The sequence below is a fragment of the Bos indicus x Bos taurus genome, chromosome X (assembly GCF_003369695.1).
Source record: "Bos indicus x Bos taurus breed Angus x Brahman F1 hybrid chromosome X, Bos_hybrid_MaternalHap_v2.0, whole genome shotgun sequence".
Classification (NCBI taxonomy): Eukaryota; Metazoa; Chordata; class Mammalia; order Artiodactyla; family Bovidae; genus Bos; species Bos indicus x Bos taurus.
Window position 1 is genome coordinate 16,071,154 of NC_040105.1, and position 23,724 is coordinate 16,094,877.

The window sequence follows — 23,724 nt, forward strand, 5'->3', positions numbered from 1 at the left end:
AAACACATTGAGTGTTATAAAAGAAAAAGTACATGAAACATTGACAAAGGGATAGCTACCTCTCACTACTCTGTGTGCCTATAGTCAGAACATGATGATGTATGTAACAGAAGGTAATTTGTTACTTAAAGGAAGCCTATGGGGAATATGTTCTCTAAGCCACCCAGAACATCACCTGCACCTCTAACTCAACAGATTTATACTCAAGCATCACCTCCCCAAAACTTGCTTCTTCTAACATTTTTGTTTCTCTTACTAGTTCCACTTTTCCAGGTGCTTGGCCTTAAAACCCCAGCTATGACTAAATGAAGTTCTCTTATTTCACTCACATACTCAATCAGTGGCCAACATGTGCTCTCTCATTTCCCTTTCCCCTGCTATTAACCGGTTTTGTTGTTATTTAGTCACTAAATCCTGTCTGACTCTTTAGTGACCCCACGAACTGTAGCCCACCAGGCATGGGATTTCTCAGGCAAGAATACTGGAATGGGTTGTCATTTCTTTCTCCAGGGCATCTTCTCAACCCAGGTATCGAACCGGAGTCTCCTGCATTGCAGGTGGATTCTTTACTGCTGAGCCACCAGGGAAGAGGGAAGCCATTAACTGGTTTACACCCTCATTAGCTCCTGCCTGGTCTAATACCATAGCACCCTAACTGGTCTTATCACAAAGGTCTACCCCTACCCCAAACTACCCAATACACAATGTCATACATTGTCTGAACTGTTTTCTGCCCAAATTACCCTCCTACTTTAGTAATCTCATTGACTACTGAATTGAACAAATCTTCGTTGGGACATATTTAAAGCCACTCATAATTTCAAAGCCACCTGACATCTACCACCTATATACCACCTGTGGCCTAGCCCAAAACTCATCATGTTATTCTATCTACATGGGACACCCTTTCCTCCTCTTCTGCTTCTGGAAATCCTATCCATCCTTTAATGCCCAATATAAATGCAAGCTCCTTCTTGAAGCCTTTCTTGTTCCTTTCTACATTACCACCATCTGTTTGCAGGTGTGATCTGGTTATTTATATAACCATATTTACAGAATTCTTGTTATATGTTTGATGCTGTTTGGATAGAAGATACACAATCTACTACAAAAGAGCTATAAATCTAGTGGGAAAGACATATTAACAAATAGTTATTTTAAAAAAGCAAGACAATATACAGGCTCTTCAGGAAGGTAGGAGGTACTATTCACTTGGAATATATCAATAAAAGAAGGCTTCTCAGAGGTGTGTAAACTGGTTCTTCAAAGGTGAACATTAAAATGAGCAGAGAAGACAGAGAGGAATTTCAGATTGAAGGCACAAAATGAGTGAACACTAAAGAAGATCCTGCCTGGTCTACTTGATTATGAAATGCTGGAGCTGCTCCGGTTCCTTCTGGGCTCTCATCTCCCTCTACAGTCTCTCAGGAGCCAAGCATACACAGACAACTTGCAAAGTATTACCTTTCCCTCCCAGATCGCTCCTCTGAAAGTCAGACTGAAATAATTAAATGGACTTGATATTTGATACCACTGTGGAGGATACTGTCAGTTAAGGACTACAGCCTAACAGCGAAAAATATAAAGTGTGCTGAATCAAAGCAGAAAGTAAAAGGAGATGACCACAATCCAGGTAGGGACCAAAGGAAGTTAACCAACTCTAGTCAGAAAGGAAAAACTTGTGAATTACATTAAAGTAAATCCCATTACTACACAAAGGATTTAGTTCAAAAAACTGAGGGATGAATCACACACAGAAGATAAACCCAGGTTCCTATGTTCTTCTCTAAAATCTCCATAAGTGAGTTCTTAATCCAAACTGGTATCAACTGTTCCCATTAGTTGAGTGATTTTGTAAATCTTAGAAGGTAAAAATATGTGTTTAGAAATAATTAAAAACAAATATTTTATCTTCTTCCCCCCCTCATTTATCTTAACTGAGGTATAGTTGATTTACAGTATTTGATAATTTCTGCAGTACAGCAAAGTGACTCAGTGATACACACATATACATTCTTTTATATATACTTTTCCTGAAGACATGTACCATGTCAGAGTAACCAGAGATCAAATTGCCAACAACCGCTGGATCATCGAAAAGGCAAGAGAGTTCCAGAAAAACATCTATTTCTGCTTTGCTGACTATGCCAAAGCCTTTGAATGTGTGGATCACAATAAACTGTGGAAAATTCTGAAAGAGATGGGAATACCAGGCCACCTGACCTGTCTCTTGAGAAATCTGTATGCAGGTCAAGAAGCAACAGTTAGAACTGGACATGGAACAACAGACTGGTTCCAAATAGAAAAAGGAGTTCATGAAGGCTGTATATTGTCACCCTGCTTAGTTAACTTATATGCAGGGTACATCATGAGACACTCTGGGCTGGATGAAGCACAAGCTGGAATCAAGATTGTCGGGAGAACTAGCAATAACCTCAAATATGCAGATGACACCACCCTTATGGCAGAAAGTGAAGAAGAACTAAAGAGCCTCTTGATGAAAGTGAAAGAGGAGAGCGAAAAAGTTGGCTTAAAGCTCAACATTTAGAAAATGAAGATCATGGCATCCGGTCCCATCACTTCATGGCAGATAGATTGGGATACAGTGGCAGACTTTATTTTTCTGGACTCCAAAATCACTGCAGATGGTGACTGCAGCCATGAAATCAGATGATGCTTACTCCTTGGAAGGAAAGTTATGACCAACCTAGATAGCATATTAAAAAGCAGAGACATTACTTTGCCAGCAAAGGTCCATCTAGTCAAAGCTATGGTTTTTCCAGTGATCATGTATAGATATGAGAGTTGGACTATAAAGAAAGCTGAGTGCTGAAGAATTGATGCTTTTGAACTGTGGTGTTGGAGAAGACTCTTGAGAGTCCCTTGGACTGCAAGGAGATCCAACCAATCCATCCTAAAGGAAATCAGTCCTGAGTGTTCATTGGAAGGACTGATGTTGAAGCTGAAACTCTAATACTTTGGCCACCTCATGCAAAGAGATGACTCATTTGAAAAGACCCTGATGCTAGGAAAGATTGAGGGCAGGAGGAGAAGGGGACAACAGAGGATGAGATGGTTGGATGGCATCACCGACTCAATGGACATGAGTTTGGGTAAACTCTGGGAGTTGGTGATGGACAGGGAGGCCTGGCGTGCTGCAGTCCATGGAGTCGCAAAGAGTCAGACACAACTGAGCGACTGAACTGAACCATGTTCACAAGCTGGAAGATTTCTTCAATAGGCTTTAAAATGCACTAATCCTAAAATAAACTGGATTTAATCACGATTAAATTTTGTTTATCCATGCTGCTGCTGCTGCTAAGTCGCTTCAGTCGTGTCCGACTCTGTTGGACCCCATAGACAGCAGCCCACCAGGCTTCCCTGTCCCTGGGATTCTCCAGGCAAGAACACTGGAGTGGATTGCCATTTCCTTCTCCAATGCATGAAAGTGAAAAGTGAAAGTGAAGTCGCTCAGTCATGTCCGACTCTTAGCGACCCCATGGACTGCAGCCTACCAGGCTTCTCCATCCATGGGATTTTCCAGGCAAGAGTACTGGAGTGGGGTGCCATTGCCTTCTCTGTTGTTTACCAATAGGTACAGTATAATCAGGCTTCCCATTACTACTTCCCATTACTAACTCCCATTCCCAATCAGGCACTACTAGTAATGTACCCACCTGCCAATACAGGAGACATAAGAGACAAGGGTTCGATCCCTGGGTTAGGAAGATCCCCTGGAGAAGGAAATGGAAACCCACTCCAGTATTCTTGCCTGGAGAAGCCCACAGACAGAGGAGCCCAGCAGGCTACAGTCTATACAGTAGCAAAAAGTCAGACACGACTGAAACCACTTATTAGCACACTGTGTAATCAAGATGGCACAGTATTGGCATAAGGGCAGATATATAGATCAGTGGAAAGAAAAAGGGCAGATACATAGATCAATGGAAAGAAAAGTCCTGAAAGGTTCACATACATATCGTCAACAGATTTTCAACACAGTGTCAAGGTAATTCAGTGGAGAAAGGATGATTTTGGGTTTTTGTTTTTTTTTTTTTCCAACAAGTGGCACTGGAACTAGTCTACATACCAAAAAAAAAAAAAAAAATTGATGCAACAGGCAAGGGCTTAATCTTCAAAGTATACACAAACACACAGTCAAAGGCTGTGGAAAATTCTTAAAGAGGTGGAAATACCAGACCCCTGGCCTGCCTCCTGAGAAATCAGTATGCAGGTCAAGAAGCAATAGTTAGAACTGGATATGGAACAACAGACTGGTTCCAAATAGGAAAAGGAGTACGTCATGGCTGTATATTGTCACCCTGCTTAGTTAACTTATATGCAGAGTACATCGTGAGAAATGCCAGGCTGGATGAAGCACAACCTGGAAAGAAGACTGCCAGGAGAAATAGCAATAACCTCAGATATGTCTGAGTGAACTCCGGGAGTTGGTGATGGACAGGGAGACCTGGCGTGCTGCAATTCATGGGGTCGCAAAGAGTTGGACACGCCTGAGCGACTGATCTGATCTCTGATCTGATGCAGATGACATGACCCTTGTGGCACAAAGTGAAGAAGAACTAAAGAGCCTCTTGATGAAAGTGAAAGAGGAGAGTGAAAAAGTTGGCTTAAAACTCAACATTCAGAAAACGAAGATCATGGCATCTGGTCCCATCATTTCATGGCAGATAGATGGGGAAACAATGGAAACAGTGACAGAGTTTATTTTTTTTGGCTCCAAAATCACTGCAGATGGTGATTGCACCCATGAAATGAAAAGACGTTTGCTCCTTGGAAGAAAAGTTATGACCAACCTAGACAGTATATTAAAAAGCAGAGACATTACTTTGCCAACAAAGGTCTATCTAGTCAAAGCTATGGTTCTTCCAGTAGTTATGTATGGATGTGAGAGTTTGACTAGAAAGAAAGCTGAGCATCAAAGAATTGATGCTTTTGAAATGTGGTGTTGGAGAATACTCTTGAGAGTCCCTTGGACTGCAAGAAGATTCAACCAGCCCATCCTAAAGGAAATCAGTCCTGAATATTCATTGGAAGGACTGATGCCGAAGCTGAAACTCCAGTACTTCAGCCACCTGATGCGAAGAACTGACTCATTTGAAAACACGCTGATGCTGGGAAAGATTGAAGGCAGGAGGAGAAGGGGATGAGAGAGGAGGAGATGGTTGGATGGCACCACTGACTAAATGGACATGAGTTTGAGTAAACTCCGAGCATTGGTGATGGACAGGGAAGCCTGGCATGCTGCAGTCCATGGGGTCACAGAGAGTTGGACATGACTGAGCAACTGAACTGAACTGATACACAAACAGCTCATACAACTGAACAACAACAGAAAAAAAAAAACAATCAAAATATAGGCAGAAGATCTTAATAGACATTTCTCCAAAGAAGACATATAGATGGCCAGTAGGCACATGAAAAGATGCTCAACAATACTAATTATCAGAGAAATGCAAATGAAAAGTACAATGCAAATCAAAACCACGCTGGTCAGAATGACCATCATTAAAAAGTCTACAAATAACAAATGCTAGAGAGGGTGTGGAGAAAAGGGATCCTCCACTACACTGTTGGTGGGAATGTTAAATTGGTGCAGCCACTATGGAGAACAATATGGAGATTTCTCAGATAACTAAAAATAAAATTACCAATTGGTAAGAACAAAATAATGCCTACTTGCAGTGACATGGATGCAAGTAGAGATGATCATAATAATCGAAGTAAGAAAGAGAAGAACAAATACCATATGCTATCACTTGTATGTGGAATCTAAAATATGGCAAAGGGGGAAGGAAGAAGAGGGAGGCTCAAGAGGAAAGTGATTCATGTATAATCAGGGCTTATTTGTGCTGTTGTATGGCAGAAACCAACACAAGATTGTAAAGAAAGTTTCCTCCAATTAAAAAATAAATTAAAAAAAAAGAATCATCAGCTCAATACCAGAAAAACAAACAACCCAATCAAAAAGTGGTCAGAAGACCTAAACAGACATTTCTCCAAAGAAGACATACAGATGACTAAAAAATACACGAAAATATGCTCAACATGGCTCATTATTAGAGAAATGCAAATCAAAACTAAAATGAGGTATCACCTCACACTGGTTAGAATGGCCATCATCAAAAAATCTACAAACAATAAATTCTGGAGAGGGTGTGGAGAAAAGGGAATGCTCTTGCACTGTTAGAGGGAATGTAAACTGATACAGCCACTATGGAGAACAGTATGGAGATGCCTTTAAAAATTAGGAATAAAACCACCATATGATCCAACAATTCTACTACTGGGCATATTCCTTGAGGAAATCATAAGTGAAAAAGACACATGTATCCCAATGCTCACTGCAGTACTATTTACAACAGCTAGGACATGGAAGCAACCTAGATGTTCATCAATAGATGAATGGATAAAGAAGTTGTACATATATACAATGGAATATTACTCAGCCATTAAAAGGAACACATTTGAGTTAGTTCTAATGAGGTGGATGAACCTAGAGTCTGTTATGCAAAGTGAAGTAAGTCAGAGAAAAACAAATATCATATGTTAATGCATATATATGGAGTCGAGAAAGATGGTACTGATGAACTTATCTGCAGGGCAGTAATGGATATGCAGACATGGAGAACAGATTTGTAGACACTGTGGGGGAAGGAGAGTAGGACAAATGGAGAAAACAGCACTGAAACATGTACATTGTCGTATGTAAAACAGATAACCAGTGGGAAATTGCTATATGACAGAGGGAGCTCAAACTCAGTGCTCTGTGACAACTTAGAGAGGTGGATGGGGTGGGAGATAGGTTCAACAGGGAGGGGACATATGTATACCTGTGGCTGATTCATGCTGATATATGGCAGAAGCCAACAGAAATATTGTAAACCAATTATCTTACAATTAAACATAAAGATTGCAAAAAATAATAAATTTTAAAAACATTAAAAAAAATAAGTTAAAATATGGCACAAATGAATATATCTACAAAACAGAAACAGACTCACAGGCATAGAGAACAGACTTGTGGTTGCCAAGGGAGTGGGGGTGCAGAAGAAGGAAGAACTGGAAAAGTAGGATTAGCAGATGTAAACCACTATATATAGGATAGATAAACAAAAAGGTCCTACTGTATACCACAGGGAACTATATTCAACAACCTATGATAAACCATAATGGAAAAGCACACAAAAAAGAATGTATAAGTGAGTCACTTTGCTGTACAGTAAAGATTGGCACAACATTGTAAATCAACTATACTTCAATTAAAAACAACAAAAAAGAAAACAACGCTTCACTCACAATAAACAAAAATTACCTTGAGACAGTTCATAAATCTAAACATAAAGCCTGAAAGTATAAAATTTCTAGAGGAAAACACAAAAATACTGTAATTTTTAATTAGACAATGATTTCTTAGATATGACACAAAAAGCACAATGTATAAAACAAATAATTGATAAATTGGGCTTCATCAAAACTAACAACTGCTCTTCAAATGATACTACTAAGAAAACAAAAAGATAACCTACAGAACGGAAAAAAATGTTTGCAAAACACAGATCTGATAAAAGATCTGTATCCAGAATATACAAAAAACTGACAACTCAATTTTAAAAAGGCAAACAGAGCCCAATAAAAGCATAATTGGCAAAAGATTTGGACAATCACTTCACTAAAGATACACAAATGGCCAACTAGCATGTGAAAAAAATGTTTAAAATCATCAGTATTCATGGGAGCACAAGTTAAAGCCACCATGATATATCACCACATAAATGGTTAAAATTAAAAAGACTGACACTACCAAATGTTGGTAAAGATGAAGAACTGGAACTCATTCATTGCTGATGGTAATAGAAAAACAAGTATTTCTATTAAAATAGAACCTTCTTAGAGCTAAACACAAAGTAAATATTCTTAACTTTAAAACTAATGTTTTGGAATCCAAAGCACTTACTTTAGAAGTAGAACCACACACCAAAGAATAAAATATTCTACTTATCCCTAGATAAAAACAGGAAGAATTCCAGACCCCTTTAGTTTGAGATTAGCCATATTAAATAAAACCAACTCTTTTATTAGAGTTTAGAAACATTTCCTTTTCAATTATCATAGTCATTCAACACCAGTGAGCAGACCTATCCTCCTGTGAAGTCCAAAGTCATGTCAAATAAAGACTTCAACATACAAAAAGAACCCAAACTCTTTAGGAAATGAGTCAGTGACTCAATACACCTTCCTTTTCAGTCATTATGGTGTTAAAGTTCACTGAGTTGTTAAGAAGACATCAAAAGTGAGCTTGTGTTCATCGCAGTAATTTAAGGATTCTTTCAGGGTCACGATAAAATCAAAATCATTTGCCCTAAACACTCTTCTTCACTATAAACAGCCTTTACTGCTTTCCCTCGAGCCACATAGCTTCCATGTTCATTTCAATGTTAAATGAAATAGTTTTCCCCTTAAGAGACTATGATCCTGCCCCATTTTATTTCCTTTATATATATAAATATATCACAGCATCTAGAACAGTGCTAGGCAAACTGAACACCTGAGTGAATATTCACCAACCTTTAATAAAACATTATTTCTTTTCAAACATTTTGAAAGTCAATCATCTCATTGGAGACTTATTTTATTTCTTACTCTCCCCAAGTTCAATACTTGGCATATGCAAATGTATAAATTCACATTCAATTTATGCATCAAATGTACAATCAAAGTGAATCCTTAAGCTTACTTTTGAGCAAATAAGGATTTCTGTGTTAGAAAGTATCACTAACTACTTAAACTATCTTAAACTTCAAAGGGCCTTGCACTATACATACTAAACTGTACAGCAAAATATTACAGTGTCCTCCTTGTTACAAATATTCCCAAACTTTAAAATAAAACGAATTAAACTCTCTGATGGGAAAATGGATAACTCCATTGCAAAGAAACAAATATACCAACTATTTCTCTACTGGACTCTCAAACTACAAAAGTCAATCCATTTAGACCTGTAAACAGAATAATCTTTTTTGTTTTAAACACATACTTTTATTCACAGACATGTACCCATAATCCCATGGGTCAAGCAAGGGTTTATGCCCATCAGAATCAACAAGGCAAGGCCTCTGCCCTCTGGGAGCTCCCCTGCAGGGCTCCCAGGCTGTGTTTCCAACCAGCGTTTAGCAGGTATCAAAGCAAGTCTTGTATGTTTACCTGCTCACCTCTCCTCACACACTACAAAGTGATTGAGAATCACTTACTCTTCCTTATAGTTCTCCCACAACTAGCACAAAGACTTGCACCTAAAAAGAAGTACTCAAACGTTCTGATAGTAACTAAAATCTCACTCTAAGTGTATACATAGGTCTCTACAGGATTACATGAATAACAGATTGAAGTTATTTAAGCATGGAGAGAAACATAGGACATGTACTAGGCTGTTATTAAGGCTTCCTTGGGAAGGTAAAGATAAGATAATGGTATGTGTGGAGGCATTATAAATCTATTTTGTGTGATATAATTCTATTTATATAAAATTTTGCATAAGTTTGCATAAAGTAATGCAAAAATATTTTGGTGATCCTCCTTTTGTGCATCACAGGGTGGTGAGATTTTAGGTGAACTTTATTTTATTCCTTATATTTTTACGTATGATTTGAATTCTTTACCATAGTATATATTAAATAACCAGAGAAAGTTATTTTCATTTGCGGGAGAATGTACCCTGTCAGCTATTTTTTCTTTTTTAATAATCCCTAAATGCCTGGCTTATCACACAAGTTTTAATAAATTATGTCGTTACTGTGATGGTTACTGGTAGCCATAACAATTACACAGAAATATTATTTCTAGTGCTCAAAGCCATTACAAATTACTTCATCTCCCTGAGTCTTGGTTTTCCCATGTGTAAATTAAGACTATCACCATCTACATTTTGTACTGTAGCCATGAAATTAAATGCAGTTATGAAATTAAATGAGATAGTGCAGGTAGAGCATCTAGCATAGTATCCTGAACAACTAGAAACTCAAAGACTGTTTTCTATCCCATCCCATCTGTCCTAATTAAAACTCCCCAAGATGAATGAGTTTTAGCATTAACACAACAGCAATTATGCTGTAAAATGAACCTATATTCCTACTTTGATTCCTGAGAATTACTTATTCACTTTCAAAGTACAAACTAAAATGTTAAGTTTAAGACACTTTTAAATTAAACTAATAAATATACATATACGTAATGCCCAGACATATAATTACCAAAGAAAGCAGCCACCATCTCCCAACTAGCACTATCAGAAAGCCTATACATTCTAGCTGGAGTCAAAAAATCTTGATGTCACTCCATATTGGATGACTCTGAAGTATAATTATTCATGAATGTATTATTTCCTTTAGGGTTGGTGAGTATTAAAAACAGCCTTAGGTTTTTTGTGAACTAAAATGGTCTTTATGAACTACTAGAAGCTAGAATAGTTTGGGGATTTGTTTTCCTTTTTTTTCACACATTCATCAACTCTCTTAAAAATTAGAACACAGATAGGTAAAAGGAGGGGTAGGAAATCACATATAATGATTAATTTCTCTCTGGTCTACAAAAGTCCCACTTCAAGATAAACATATACACAAATTGAATGGGAAAGACAAGCACTTGCCTAGCACTGAATACTAGGAGAAATCTGTATAGATTTTGATGTAAAGGAATATTGGTTAATTTAATAGAAAGTATATTTGACTAACTAATTTAAGAAAAACAGAAGTTGTATTGTCCCTCTTAAAATGCCCCCAGCATTATAATGTAATTCACTTATGTCTTTCAGATACAATAGGACAGACATTATAGAAGTTAGAGGACTATACCACGTTCTTTTAGTAAACTCTGGATAGCATCAATTCATAGTTGAATCTTCAGAACACCTCAAAGATACTGTGGAGTTAGAACATATGACTTACATACCAGATGTGCAATACAGCACAGCTGTTATCTTTCTGGAAAATATTAGGACCCTGATCTTCTTTCAAAAATAAAGACATACCTCATTTCCACAGTGGCAGTCTGCAGAAGAAACTGCAGAAAAGCTTAACTTTGCTCTCAATATACTTTGAACTGCCTCAGCACTTTAAAAAAAAAAAAAAAAAACTCAAATAAGACCCCCAAAGTAGTTCTCCATGTTACATGGGAGAGAAAATTTTAATGAGAAAAAAATTAGAAGTTTTGTTTTACTTTTGCCAGAACTAACAGAAGTTGTTTCACTAAATGCACATAAGGAGCAACGTCACGCCATTAAAAAAAAAAAAAAAAAATTCAAATATAAGCCAAAAAAGTACTAGGTTATAGTATCTGACAATGGCATTTCCTTTACCAAAGACCACAATTACATTAAATCTAGCACTTGTATCTAGCAGGCTTTGAACAAGGATAGATAGTAGGGGGCAGGGGTCTTTTACAAAATCATTCGTTTTGCAAATTATATCTTATAACAGACTTAAGAGCTGATAATAAATCAAAAATGCTTTGAAAGTCTTACACTGTTTTAAATCATTTTCTTAGTATGATTAAACAATGCAAAACAATGATTAAAGTGGAATTATTCAACCTAAAACTCCTATTGCTCTTATCTGATTCTGGAGAAAATTCTACAATTTTTTAATTTTAATTTTTATTTTTTTTACATTTTTTTTAAAAAGACCATTTTAAAGAACTATTTAGCAAGTTAATGGGTCCATAATTCTAAGGGCTCTTCCATTATTTGTTTGGGTGTTTTTTTTCTTTTAGCCTTTCCCTTGTGTTTTGTTTTGAAAAAAAGGTAATACACCTTGAGTCTCTAATTAGAGACCACTATCTGAACAGTCAATAAAGGATAACATTTTGACAAGGACAGGAACTAAACAAGTCTGACTAGCAGGAAATTTCCCAGGGCCCTTTTAAATTTAGGCTATTAGTCAGATGTTCTAAAATGGATGGAATTACAGAATCTCAACCTGAGAGAACATAAACAAAATACAGGTGCAAAGCTGAAAAACTAAATGTGTTCCCTCACTAACAGCAAAGTTTGCTACCATATGTACCAAACAAAAGCCCCAAAGGTGGGGATAACGTCCAAATTTAAGCATTCATTATTCACCTGTTCATTCAACCTCCCATTTGACAGATATTAAAATCCAGATTTTTTGAAAGAGTTGTGACCTTAAAAAGAGATAACACTGAATTTTTATAGGTGTAGAAAAGATTCTCAACTATATCTTTACCAAAGTAATCTTTCCTGATGACCGGAGTTTTGGTAATAAATATAATGATAACACCCATAATACAGAGTTGCTGGGTTCCCTCACTTTCTGTGATCTGGCCTCTACATTCCCTCTTCTAAAACTGCTTTCCAAGGCCCCAGTTACCTCTCAAACATCAAACCCTATTTCAGCACTGAGTCATACTTCTCCTTGACACTTTAGGAGCCCTCTGTGATAGATCCATCAACCCAGACACCTCTCCTCTTTGAGCCCCACATGTTATTTATTCCCTGGTTGTCCTACATCTATTATCCCTCTGTGTCTACTTCCTCTCGCTCTCCTAGCCATTGATCTTCTCTAGTCACTCAGTTTCTTTCTCTACATTCTAGAAACTTTTAGAATCTAGAATCTCATTCTATTTCATGGTTCATGCAAATTTCTATGTGGATAACTCCTATATCAAAGCCTCTTGTCCCAACCTCTCTCCAAAATGTCTACTCTAGCCAAGTGAACATCACTCTGAATGCCTCACAACATCAAATACAACATACTTCTAAAATTCAAATTCTGGGGATACATGGAGGTCCAGTGGTTAGGACTCTCAGCTTCCACTGCAGAGGGCCCAGGTTCCAGCCCTGGTTGGGCAACTAATATCCGGCAAGTCGCATGGCATGGCCAAAAAAAAGCAACAAACAAAATCAAACTCTTTTGCCCTCCAAAATGAGTTTCTCTCCCTCTGCTGCCTACTCTAGACATTACAAACTACCAATCTTTCTGAATTAGAAGTCATCTCACTTTTCACTTTCATGCACTGGAGAAGGAAATGGCAGCCTACTCCAGTGTTCTTGCCTGGAGAATCCCAGGGACGGGGGAGCCTGGTGGGCTGCCGTCTGTGGGGTCGCACAGAGTCAGACATGACTGAAGTGACTTAGCATAGCATTGAGTATCCTATTCCTCTGTCCAATATCTTATCAGTTACCAAGTTCTGTTGATTCTTGAAGCTTAGAAAGTAGTGAAAGAAAAACGATTCAAATCTAGGTGTGTCAGACACCAAAACAAAAGACAGAGCTCCAAACACTGTTCCTGCTTTACAAGGGAGAAGTAAGGAGACAGACACCCTGCACAGAATGGATCCTTGAAGACAGGAAAAAATGAAGATTATGGTCCCTGGGGTCTACTGATGGTGGTGCTGGCAGTGGTAATAATAAATACTAAGAGCTGTCACCTACTGAGCTCCTGCTAAATGCGTGTACCCTACTAGAAACCTACTCTGGTTCACTTTTGTATTCTGTAATATCTATCCACCAGGTCTATCACAGAGTAGGGCCCCCAAAATGTTTGCTAAATTAGTAAATCTGTTGTGCTACATTATGCTTATATCTAAACCATATAGTCCTAGAATACTGTAGTTTTTAAAAAAAATTTTGGTGAGATTTTCTTTTGGCTGTCATTGTTCTCCATTCTCTCCTGCAATGTCTACTCTATAGCTTAGAGTCTAAATCAATGGGCCAAGGATAAAATTCTGTGGGATCTGAGACAGTCCCCCACTCCCACAACTTCCTCCTTTCCAACATCTGATAGACCTTCATTTTTTTTTACTCTGAATTTGATTTCTAAAATGTTTGAAGTCTCAAAAAGACAGGCCCCAATACAAATGTTGTTATTATAAGTATTTTTCCAAGGAGAACTATGTGTACTATGCTGTACCAGAATTCAGTTTATAAATTCCAACTACATAACAGTTGAACTAAAACACGTGCTTTAAACCAATATTCACAAAAAAGAGAGAAAAGACACAGAACCTACACACAAAATAATTTAGTGGCAAAAATATTTCATTATATCCCCTTGAGCATAATCAAAAGTATAAGAAGTTTCAAGGCTAAAAGCCTTGAACATATGGTTGCTGGTGGTTTTAAAGAAAAGGTTGAAATAGGCGGTCAAAGTTATATACACACATAAGTCACCACAGACTCTTAATGAAATAGCACAGGTAGAATGCTTTTTCCTTTTTAGTCTGCTGCTGCTGCTGCTGCTAAGTTTACCTTGTTGTAAAGATACTGTTTTCAAACTTGAAACACAAATGCAAAAGTTCTTTATTGCTCAGTCAATATGCAAGATAACAGGGAGTCTAAATTAACTGCATAAAACAACACCTTTAAGTTTTTCATTTTGACATGAAAAATTTATTATTTTGATTTCAAGAAGTACTGCACATTTACACCAAAATGCAAAAGCACTTATTGATTTAATTTAAATATATTATAGCTATATATTTTCCATTGACAAAGAGAAGCTGCCTCTTTTAACTAAAAATTTGTTCCTGGTAAGATGATTACCTTGATAGAGTTTCAAAAAGTGTATACAGTTGGTCCTCGGTATCCACAGATGCAGAACCCATGGATACAGAGGACTGACTGTACTAATCCATTTTATAAGGTACTTGAGCACCTGTAGGTTTTGATATCTGAGGGGGTCCTGATACCAACACCTCATGGATACAGAGAGACAACTGTAGGATATCCATTGCACAGCTTAAGTTTTGAACTGGACATGATACATCACTTTAAGATTTCACAAGCACCTACTCGATTTACTCAGTAATCAAATTTCCCATTTTCTGATATATTTATCAAATTAATCAGGAAAACACTTCAATTCTAAGGCTGCAATTACCTTTAAAAATAAAATCCCATCTCTGAATTGTGAATAACCAAAATCAATGTTTTTAGCAGTGAAGATGTATCAAAACAAGTTTCCTGGAGGAGCAGTTTTAATTATGCTTCAGTAAAGTCTGACCCCAACGAATTAGAAATTAGTTATTTTTCTGTGTCAAAGCAAACTCAAGAAGAAAACAACTATTTTTAAGAATTTTTAATTTATCTAAAGAATTAAAGTCTCCAAGTTAAATAATTAATCCCCTACAATTTTAAAACAATACATATATGAAATCTATGCATTTAATTAAAAAGTATGTCATGTCAGAAAACAGATAAATGAAAGAGCTGCCAAAATCCCAGTTTATAGTTGTAAATTCCTAAGGTTTTAAAGCACAGCCACAGGCTAATTGCCCAAAGACCTGCTGCCCACAGACATTTGCAGATGACTGAAGTTAATAGCCGGGCATGTCAATTTACTACGGGCAGCTCTCAGTGCGGACATTGTGACAAAAGAATTGGGTCAGGTTACAGCCTGTTGCTATTATCACGTCTAGATTTATGGTTTCTAACACTGGCCCTACAAGAAATAATGGAAATGATGACAGCAACAATCCCTGCTAGACAACAGACTACAGAAAAGCAAGTAATAAACCATAATCTGAAGTGACCAGAAAACTAAACATCCCTGACCATACTTCAAACATGAAGCAGGTGTCAGTAAATGACCTATTTAAATATTTCTACAATCTCTCAAAATCTCAACACAAAAAAATCTCAAGTCTATAATCTAAAACCAAGCAATATATAAATGTATTTAAATTACTGAGTACTATATATTAATTCTTTTAATAATCAAAGACAGTGTAGTTCATTTGAACAGTTTATCAAATTCTACCAAATTAATAAAAAACAGAGAATAATGATCATTACCTTTCAAAAACCTTTAAAGTATATTGGAAAACATTCCAAATAATACTTCACATCTTTCAAAAGAAAAAAAAAAAAAGGCAGTTTCACAGCAAAGGGCGCAAGTTTACAACTGTATTCAGGGAGGCAAGAGAACCGAAGAAACATGTGATTCACTCACTGCTTAATTTAAAACTAAAAGAAGTTTGTCAATACATCTGCTTATAAGACTATGTCAAGGCTACAAGGTACCCAAGCAAATAGAGCTGTTTGTCTGGAGTTCAGCACCAGTTAACCCTTATGAGAAACAGAGGTCGAGAAAAATCAAATATGTATTCTAAACACAAAAAGCAAAGAGAATTCCATCACCTTTCCTGAGAAAAGAAAGTGTTCTCAAGATATGCCCTAGAATTGCAATATATCTGTCTCTTCTGAAGTTTACAATGGCACGTTACCATAAAAGGTGGGCACTCTTTCCGCTCTTACAACAATTTGCTCCTATAAACTTAGGAAGAGGCAGAGTCACAGCCATAAACACAGGTCACAAGTAGTAGGTAGTCAAATACTCTCTACCTTCAAATGTTTCCCAGCTCTTTACTCATACAAAGCATATTCTTTTTTTAACTCCTTAGTTAAATAAGAAACTCACTAGTCTATGTCAGATGAATATGAAATTAAACTGAACAGCACCATCATATAAACTGCTTATAGGAGCCTCAAATCTTTCACTGTTAACACAGTAAGATATTCTCATTTCTTTAAAACCTTTCCACCACATGCCTAAAAAATGAAAGCAAGAGAAAAGTTTAGGGATATATGTTTAGTAGAAGTCACTTAGCATAAAAATAACTAGTATTATTATTTCTAAAGTAACCAAGGATTACTTATATTAGACAACATAAAGACAAAATAAGCAAAAATGCCTTTCTCATGAAAACCAAACAGCACATGCATATTTCAAATCTTAATTTTTATTTTAAATTTTATGAAGTTAGCCTACTTTAAGAACCGTCACCTCTGGTATCTTAAAAAATGTTATCACTACAGTAAAGGCATTTCTACTCTTAAGAGTAACCAAAGCCCAAACTAGTTAGAGCCTAGAAAACTTACTTGCCACTAAATCATGCCAAGCTATTTTAATCTAAAATAAACAACAGTGGTTTCTCTCATTTATTTCCCCAAGACAAAAGGATTATAAAGATTAAGAGCCCAAGCTAAGGTAGGGTAAACTTTTTCTTTCAAACTGACCCACATCTGCCGTTTTCAAAACGTCCAGGCTTTTGCTTCCTAAAATCAATAATCACTTCAAATTCTATGATGGATGTAGTAATTTTCAGACATTAATAATGTTCCTTAAATTCCTAAGGGTATTTGATTTTCTCACTCCAAACTACAAAATACCTGGTAATGCCAGACCAATATTCATACCATAACCTCACAGCTCTACTAGCTGATGGCTAGCAGAGTTCACTTAATTCATATCTTACATATCCTAAAAACCTGGAATATTACTAGGAAGAGACAATTTGACTTCCAGGGAGATGAGCTAAAAGAGAACATGACCTCAGATTTCCATTCACACTTGGCATAAACATAAAAAGGAACAGACAGAGTAACCTGGCAAAAAAAAAAAAAAACACACAAAAATTGAGGTGACTAATGACTCAAATAGCAAAGGATCCTTTGCACCCTTCAGTGTTCCAGTTTCTAAAGTTCCAACAGTCATTTCTATTAACCAAAACGGGGGGAGGGGGCAGTAAATTTTCAAGTGCAATTTTCCTCCTCCCTCCCTCTCTCCCCACACTCTAAGAGCTCAAGCTAAAATTGGGATTTAGGCCTTCCTTAAATGAAACAAGGGGCTACATCATTCTCATTCAAAAAAATTGGCATTTACTCAGCCTTCACAAGGCACTTTACTATCATCAATTATTTCTCAGTGAGGCAGTGCAGGATTACCCTGACCATTTCACTGATGCGGAAACAGACACCAACAGCAAAGGGAACAGGGGCAGGAAGAGGGGTGATAGGAAGCATCTGGGAGGAACAGGCAGGCAGCTAAAAAGGAACAAACCCTAAAGAAAATGAGAGTCACATCTGGCTTATAGCTGACCATCATAACCCTTGTTATTTTTTAGCTCATAGAGACTTCTGAAATGTTATGAAAAAAAGAAAGGGCTCTAAATTGTCACTTAATATCTAGTTACAGCCTAAACTACTCAGTCATAGAAGTTACTTAACATTAAAAAATACCCACTCTTCAGAACACATACTGATTTCAATTTATACCAGTAATTCATTTTCTCCCTCAAGCCTAACCAGTATGACATCTGTTTGACCCAAAAAAACAATCTCTCATAAAAATATATAGCTTTGGGCTTCCTTGGTGGCTAAGTGGTAAAGAATCTGCATGCCAATGCAGGAGACACAGGTTCGATCCTGTGTACGGGAAGATTCTACAGGCGGTGGAACAATTAAGCCTATGGCTACAAGTACTGAACCTGTGCTCTAGAGCCCAGGAGCCACAACTACTGAGCCCATGTACCACAGCTACTGAAGCCTGCATGCCTAGAGCCCATGCTCTGCAACAAGAGAAGCCACCACAATGAAAAGCCCATACACCGCAACTACAGAGTAGCCCCTGCTGGCCACAAGTAGAGAAAAGCTGGCACAGCAGTGAAGACTCAACACAGCCAAAAATAAATACATAAAATTATTTTAAAATATATATATAGCTGTGTATAATCATAACAAAAGAGGAATAAAGTTAATATCACATAAGTCAGAAATAATTCAAATTAAGACTCAAATTTTGTTTAGAGAATTATGACCAAAACACTGACTCCCTGAATTTGCCACTGAAAGAAAAAGACTACTTGTTCTACATTCATAATGATTTTCTTAACTATAATCTTGAGATTTTCAGTAATAAACTACTAATGGGAAGCCTTAAACACCCTAGAAACCAGCACACACAGCAGTAGGTTGAACTGAACGCCATACTACAGACAGCACAGGTACTTAATAAAGATGTGTTGATTGAACCATAAATCAAAAGGACTGACCAACTGCTGCCTCAAGAGAAAAATCACCTCTTTAAGACTGACTCCAGTTTTTTTGTACATATGACATCATTAACTTTAAAGCATCCTCACACATTAACAATGTAGTTTGCCCACATTAATCTTTTTTCAAAGTATTAATTTCAAAACAAATCAGGTTCTCTGGGGGGAAACAGGTATACATCCTTGGAAGATCATGAGGTTGTGTGATATACATGAAATTTACTCAAAAATGACAGAGCCACTGAAAGTACTGTTCGGCTAAGTTTTTGAAAAAAACCCATCTGACTGTTTTGAAGAATATGGATAAAGACATAGACAAACAAATTCAAGGCATCATGTAAGTACTGATGAACTCTAGTCTCAAAATCCCAAATGGACTCAATTCCAAAAGCTATTTTCACATTCCTGCCATTGAATATACAAAACCACATAGTTAAAGAAAACATTCATCCTTGGAAACACATTTAATGAGTAAGAAAAAGAATGGTAAGAAAGGCAAAACTGTCCTTATTGAACATTTCCAAGCAGTGTTATTGAAAAAAAAATAAATATGCGTCTATAAGTTATAGTTAAAATACAACTGATTGTCATAGGAAGTTGTACTGCATAAATGTTACACATTTTATAATACTCTTTCCCCAAAACAGACATATGAACATCTCGGAAAGAAAACCATCTCCAATAACTTTGTATATCATATGATCATAAGGAAGTATTCACTTTCTCTGCCTCAGTTTCCCCTCCTAACCGCCCCACGCACTCTTAGAGACGTCTGTCCTAAAGTCAACCTACAGGTAAATTGTAAATGCTAATCTAATTCTTCAAAGTAGAGGCTAGTTCCAAATTGTAATCACACTTTATAATGAATGACAAATGTATTACAACCTTTAAAAAAAAAAATCAATAGTTTTAAACGTAAACTTGTCACTACCTGTGCTGCCCTAACATTTGGGGTGAGGGACGAGGGGAAGGCGGCGCGAATTTACAGCTCAGCCCTCAAAGTTACGTACAACTTCAAGACGCAAAATCTATTCAACTCTCCTACTCGCTCTCCCCCTGGCGATTCACACTAGAATGTAGCACAACCACTATCCAGGTGGAAAAAGCGAGAACGCTATCTCGAAAAAGAACAGTGGTCCTGCGACCCAGTCTTGCCGCGATACCGCGGCGGCCGCCTCGCCGTTCCTGAGAGCAGCAGACCCACTCTTCGGCCCCCCACTCCCACCCGCACCCCACCGCCAGAGCCTGCCGCGCCCTCCCGCCCCCTATCTCCCCCGAGAGCGAGGCACCAGCGCTGCCCTCAACCCATCCGCCCCGAGTCCCGGGCCGCGAGTCTAACGTACACACCTGGCACCGGGGCCCAAGCCCGCGCTCGGCCACAAGCGCATCCTTCCCAACTGACATTTCCTTCAGAAACTCCAAAAGTTCTCTCACAAGTCTCCGGAAAACTCCGGGACCAGTTTCAGCACAGACTACCAAAGTCATCCCTACTCCTCAGCCCCGCCGCCCACCTGCGTTGTCCCGGGACCCCAGCCCGGCCCCACCCACGGGCGGAGGATGCTCTAGAAGGTGCTGTCCGCGCTTCGGGTCAGGGGACCGTTGGAGTGAGGCCTCCGAACGCCGCGGGCGGGATGGGCCGGTGCCGGGCGACCGGGCCCCAAGTGTGAGGGGCGGCGCGAGAGCGATTGAGGGGCGTCGCGGAAAGCGCTACGCGGGGCAGGGGAGTCCCGGCCTTGGGGGCGAGGCCACCGAGGGGTAGGGGACCTTTGGGGTTAAGCCTCGGAGAGTGGCTGACTGGAGTGAGGGACCGATCTGGGGCCGGACCCCGCGGAGCGGTGAGGGGGCGTTCCTCGCGGGGGACGCGCCGCCGGAGACTCCCTACCTTCCGCGGAAAACAGCCAGAGCCCAGAACGCCAAAACTCCTCCTCTCTGGTCTTCACGGAGCCCGGAGTCGCCTCACACCTCGAGTCTCGTCGGCGAAAAGAGCGAAATTCTGTCACACAGATCCCGCGAGCCAGCACCGGTCTTCACACCGCCGCCGCCATGTTTGAGAAGCCGCGCGCGAAGCCGCGCATGCCCCGCAACCGCCACCGCGGCCCCGCCCCCTCCCCTCCGTCCGCGTGCCCTGCGGTTGCCGCAGCCGCGCACTTTGACCGTTTGCCGCGTGCGGGGCCCGAGCCGGGGGCTCTGCCGGAAGCTCCTGCGGCCGGTGTCCAACAGTGAGACTCTGCAAACCCGGGCAAGACCTTGGCAGTTTTCCCTCGTCCGTTCCCCGCAACCCCGCCCCAATCTGCCCTCCCGCCAAAAATAAAAATAAAAAAAAGTCGCAGCCCCTGCACCCAAGACCGTGGTGGGCCCCCAACTCGGAGCCCAGGATGCGCATCAAGTTTCATCCAAGGGGAATGCTTTCCCCTTAGCCATCGACTGTGACTCTCGGCCACCGCCCACCCTGGCCACGCACCGAAAAGGCAGGCGCTTCCCTAGGAGCTCGAGCAAATTCGATGAGCAAGGAAAAAGCAGTTCGTTAGAGCAGCTTGAGCAAAGCCACTCCTTCGCGGGTTGCAGCATAGTCCTCGAAACAGCTTTTCTTTTTTTTCCATGAGTTTTTGCCAGCAATCCCCTCCAGCTCCACATTCCAGATTTAGTTGTTCCCTTAAACCCAGGCTTGAGCTAACGGGAACTAGATTAACCTGGAGAGTAAAATAATTCGCTCACAGGCTTGAAAGTACTCGGGAGCGTCTTCGAGAGTGGGTTTTGGGGTCTCCTCTGCTCAATTCCCTGGCCCGGAACCCAACGGTTTGCGCAGGTGGAGGTCGCAACTAGGGGCAGGGGGCGGGCGTTAAAAAAAAGCTCCAAAGGGAATCTCTCCCGGCACAAAATGTAGCAGACAAAAAACCAGAGAAAAACATCCCATTCCTCGTTGTGAGGTTGGGTATAGGCAGATTTAAAACTTTTGTCTGAAAAATAATACAATGTGCTGTGTTAGCTAAAAGTAAACCATTGGCAGGCCTTTCTCTCGACAACTTTTTTCAAAAGTAGAATGAAGGTTTTGCATCCATGATCTGCTTAACTTAGTACATGAGTTTTACTTAGGACATGAGTTTTAAAATCATAATTCGGGAATAGAAACCGAAATTTTTTTTTTTTAATGTGGAATATATCCATTTTCTACAATGCAGAATAAAATTATTTTCATAGGACACAACTTATGCAATGTTAAACAAGGACCAAATTAAAGTATTATTTATTGTATCTAAACACTAGAAAATAGCACAAGATCAAATTGCATCCTTTAAAATGAATAAATCTTAGTGCAAAATTCAAGAAAATTTGAAGATGAAAATAGAAAAATTAGGCCATTATTAGGTGCAAACTAGGGCTTCCCTGGTAGCTCAGACGGTAAAGCATCTGCCTGCAATGCGGGAGACCTGGGTTCTATCCCAGGGTCAGGAAGATCCCCTGGAGAAGGAAATGGCAACCCACTCCATTACTCTTGCCTGGAAAATTCCATGGATGGAGGAGACTGGTAGGCTACAGTCCATGGGATTGCAGAATCGGACACGACTGAACAACTTCACTGGTTCACTGGTTCAGGTGCAAATATTAAAGTGAGATTTGTTGCATCAGTTGTATATTATCACATAGGAGGAAAAGTTGAAATGGTCTAAGATGAAGGTTCAAAAATGTTTTTAAAAGCTAGAAAGTTACCTTTAACAGAAAAAAAAAATAAATATTTAAGTTTAATCTTAGCAAACCCTTAGTATGGGCTACTGAGGGGGGTAAATTTTTAATTACTGGCCATTGTCTTTCTAATCCTGATGCAGTAGAAATATCTGAAATTCATCCTACATTCTCTGAAAGACTTTTCACTTAAGACTCTTACACATACGGACCATTTATTAAATTGTAGAAATAGTACTCTGATTATAAACTGCCTGTTTCAAGAATGCCTCATCTACTTCCCATATTTCCCATGAAATTACTGAAGCCCTAATTCTAATAATGTAATTCACATTATCTATATTAGAATATCTTCTCAATGACTGTGATCACCTAGGCATTTATAGAAGAGTCTCCTTGTTATATTAAATGTTATTAACAATAACAGCCACCATCTATTGAGCACCTACCAAGTGCTGAGAATCATGATAGCCTCTTTAGATACATAATTTTCAATATTCCTAACATTCTTTCACAAAGTTCTTATTCCCATTTTATGGAAGAGGAAATGTAACATTACATCCCAAATAGGTGCCAGAATCAGCATCTGAATATACACTTGAAACGTCCCTATCCCTTCCAACTTAGTCATCAATCATATGCTTTTGTTATAGACCATGTATTTTGTTCAGTTGCTCAGTCGTGTCTGACTCTTTGAGACCCCATGAACTGCAGCACTCCAAGCTTCCCTGTCCTTCACTAACTCCCAGAATTTGCTGAAACTCATGTCCATTAAGTATCCATGATACCATCCAATCATCTCATCCTCTGTCGCCCCCTTCTCCTGCCTTCAATCTTTCCCAGCATCAGTCTTTTCCAATGAATTGGCTCTTTGCATTAGGCGGCCAAAGTATTAGAACTTCACCCTCCGTCCTTCCAATGAATATTCAGGGTTGATCTCCTTTAGGACTAATTGGTTTGATGTCCTTGCTGTCCAAGGGACTCTCAAGAGTCTTCTCCAGCACCACAGATTGAAAGCATCAGTTCTTCAGCACTCAGCCTTCTTTATGGTCCAGCTCTCACATCTGTACATGACTACTGGAAAAACCATGGCTTTGACTATACAGACCTTTGTCAGCAAAGTGTATATAGACATCCAATAAAAATTATTTTATTTATTTGTACCTTACTTTTCTCCCT

General features: G+C 38.9%; 1 protein-coding gene across 1 annotated transcript in view; it reads right to left on the reverse strand.

Annotated features, from left to right (window-relative positions):
* SCML2 (Scm polycomb group protein like 2) overlaps positions 1 to 20,916 on the reverse strand; it is a 120,564-nt gene extending 99,648 nt beyond the window's left edge. The window contains exon 1 of the mRNA XM_027534264.1: positions 20,747 to 20,916. The gene's annotated coding sequence lies outside the window, so the exon portion shown is untranslated. The remainder of the gene's footprint in view (positions 1 to 20,746) is intronic.
* Between the last annotated feature and the right edge of the window lie 2,808 nt (positions 20,917 to 23,724).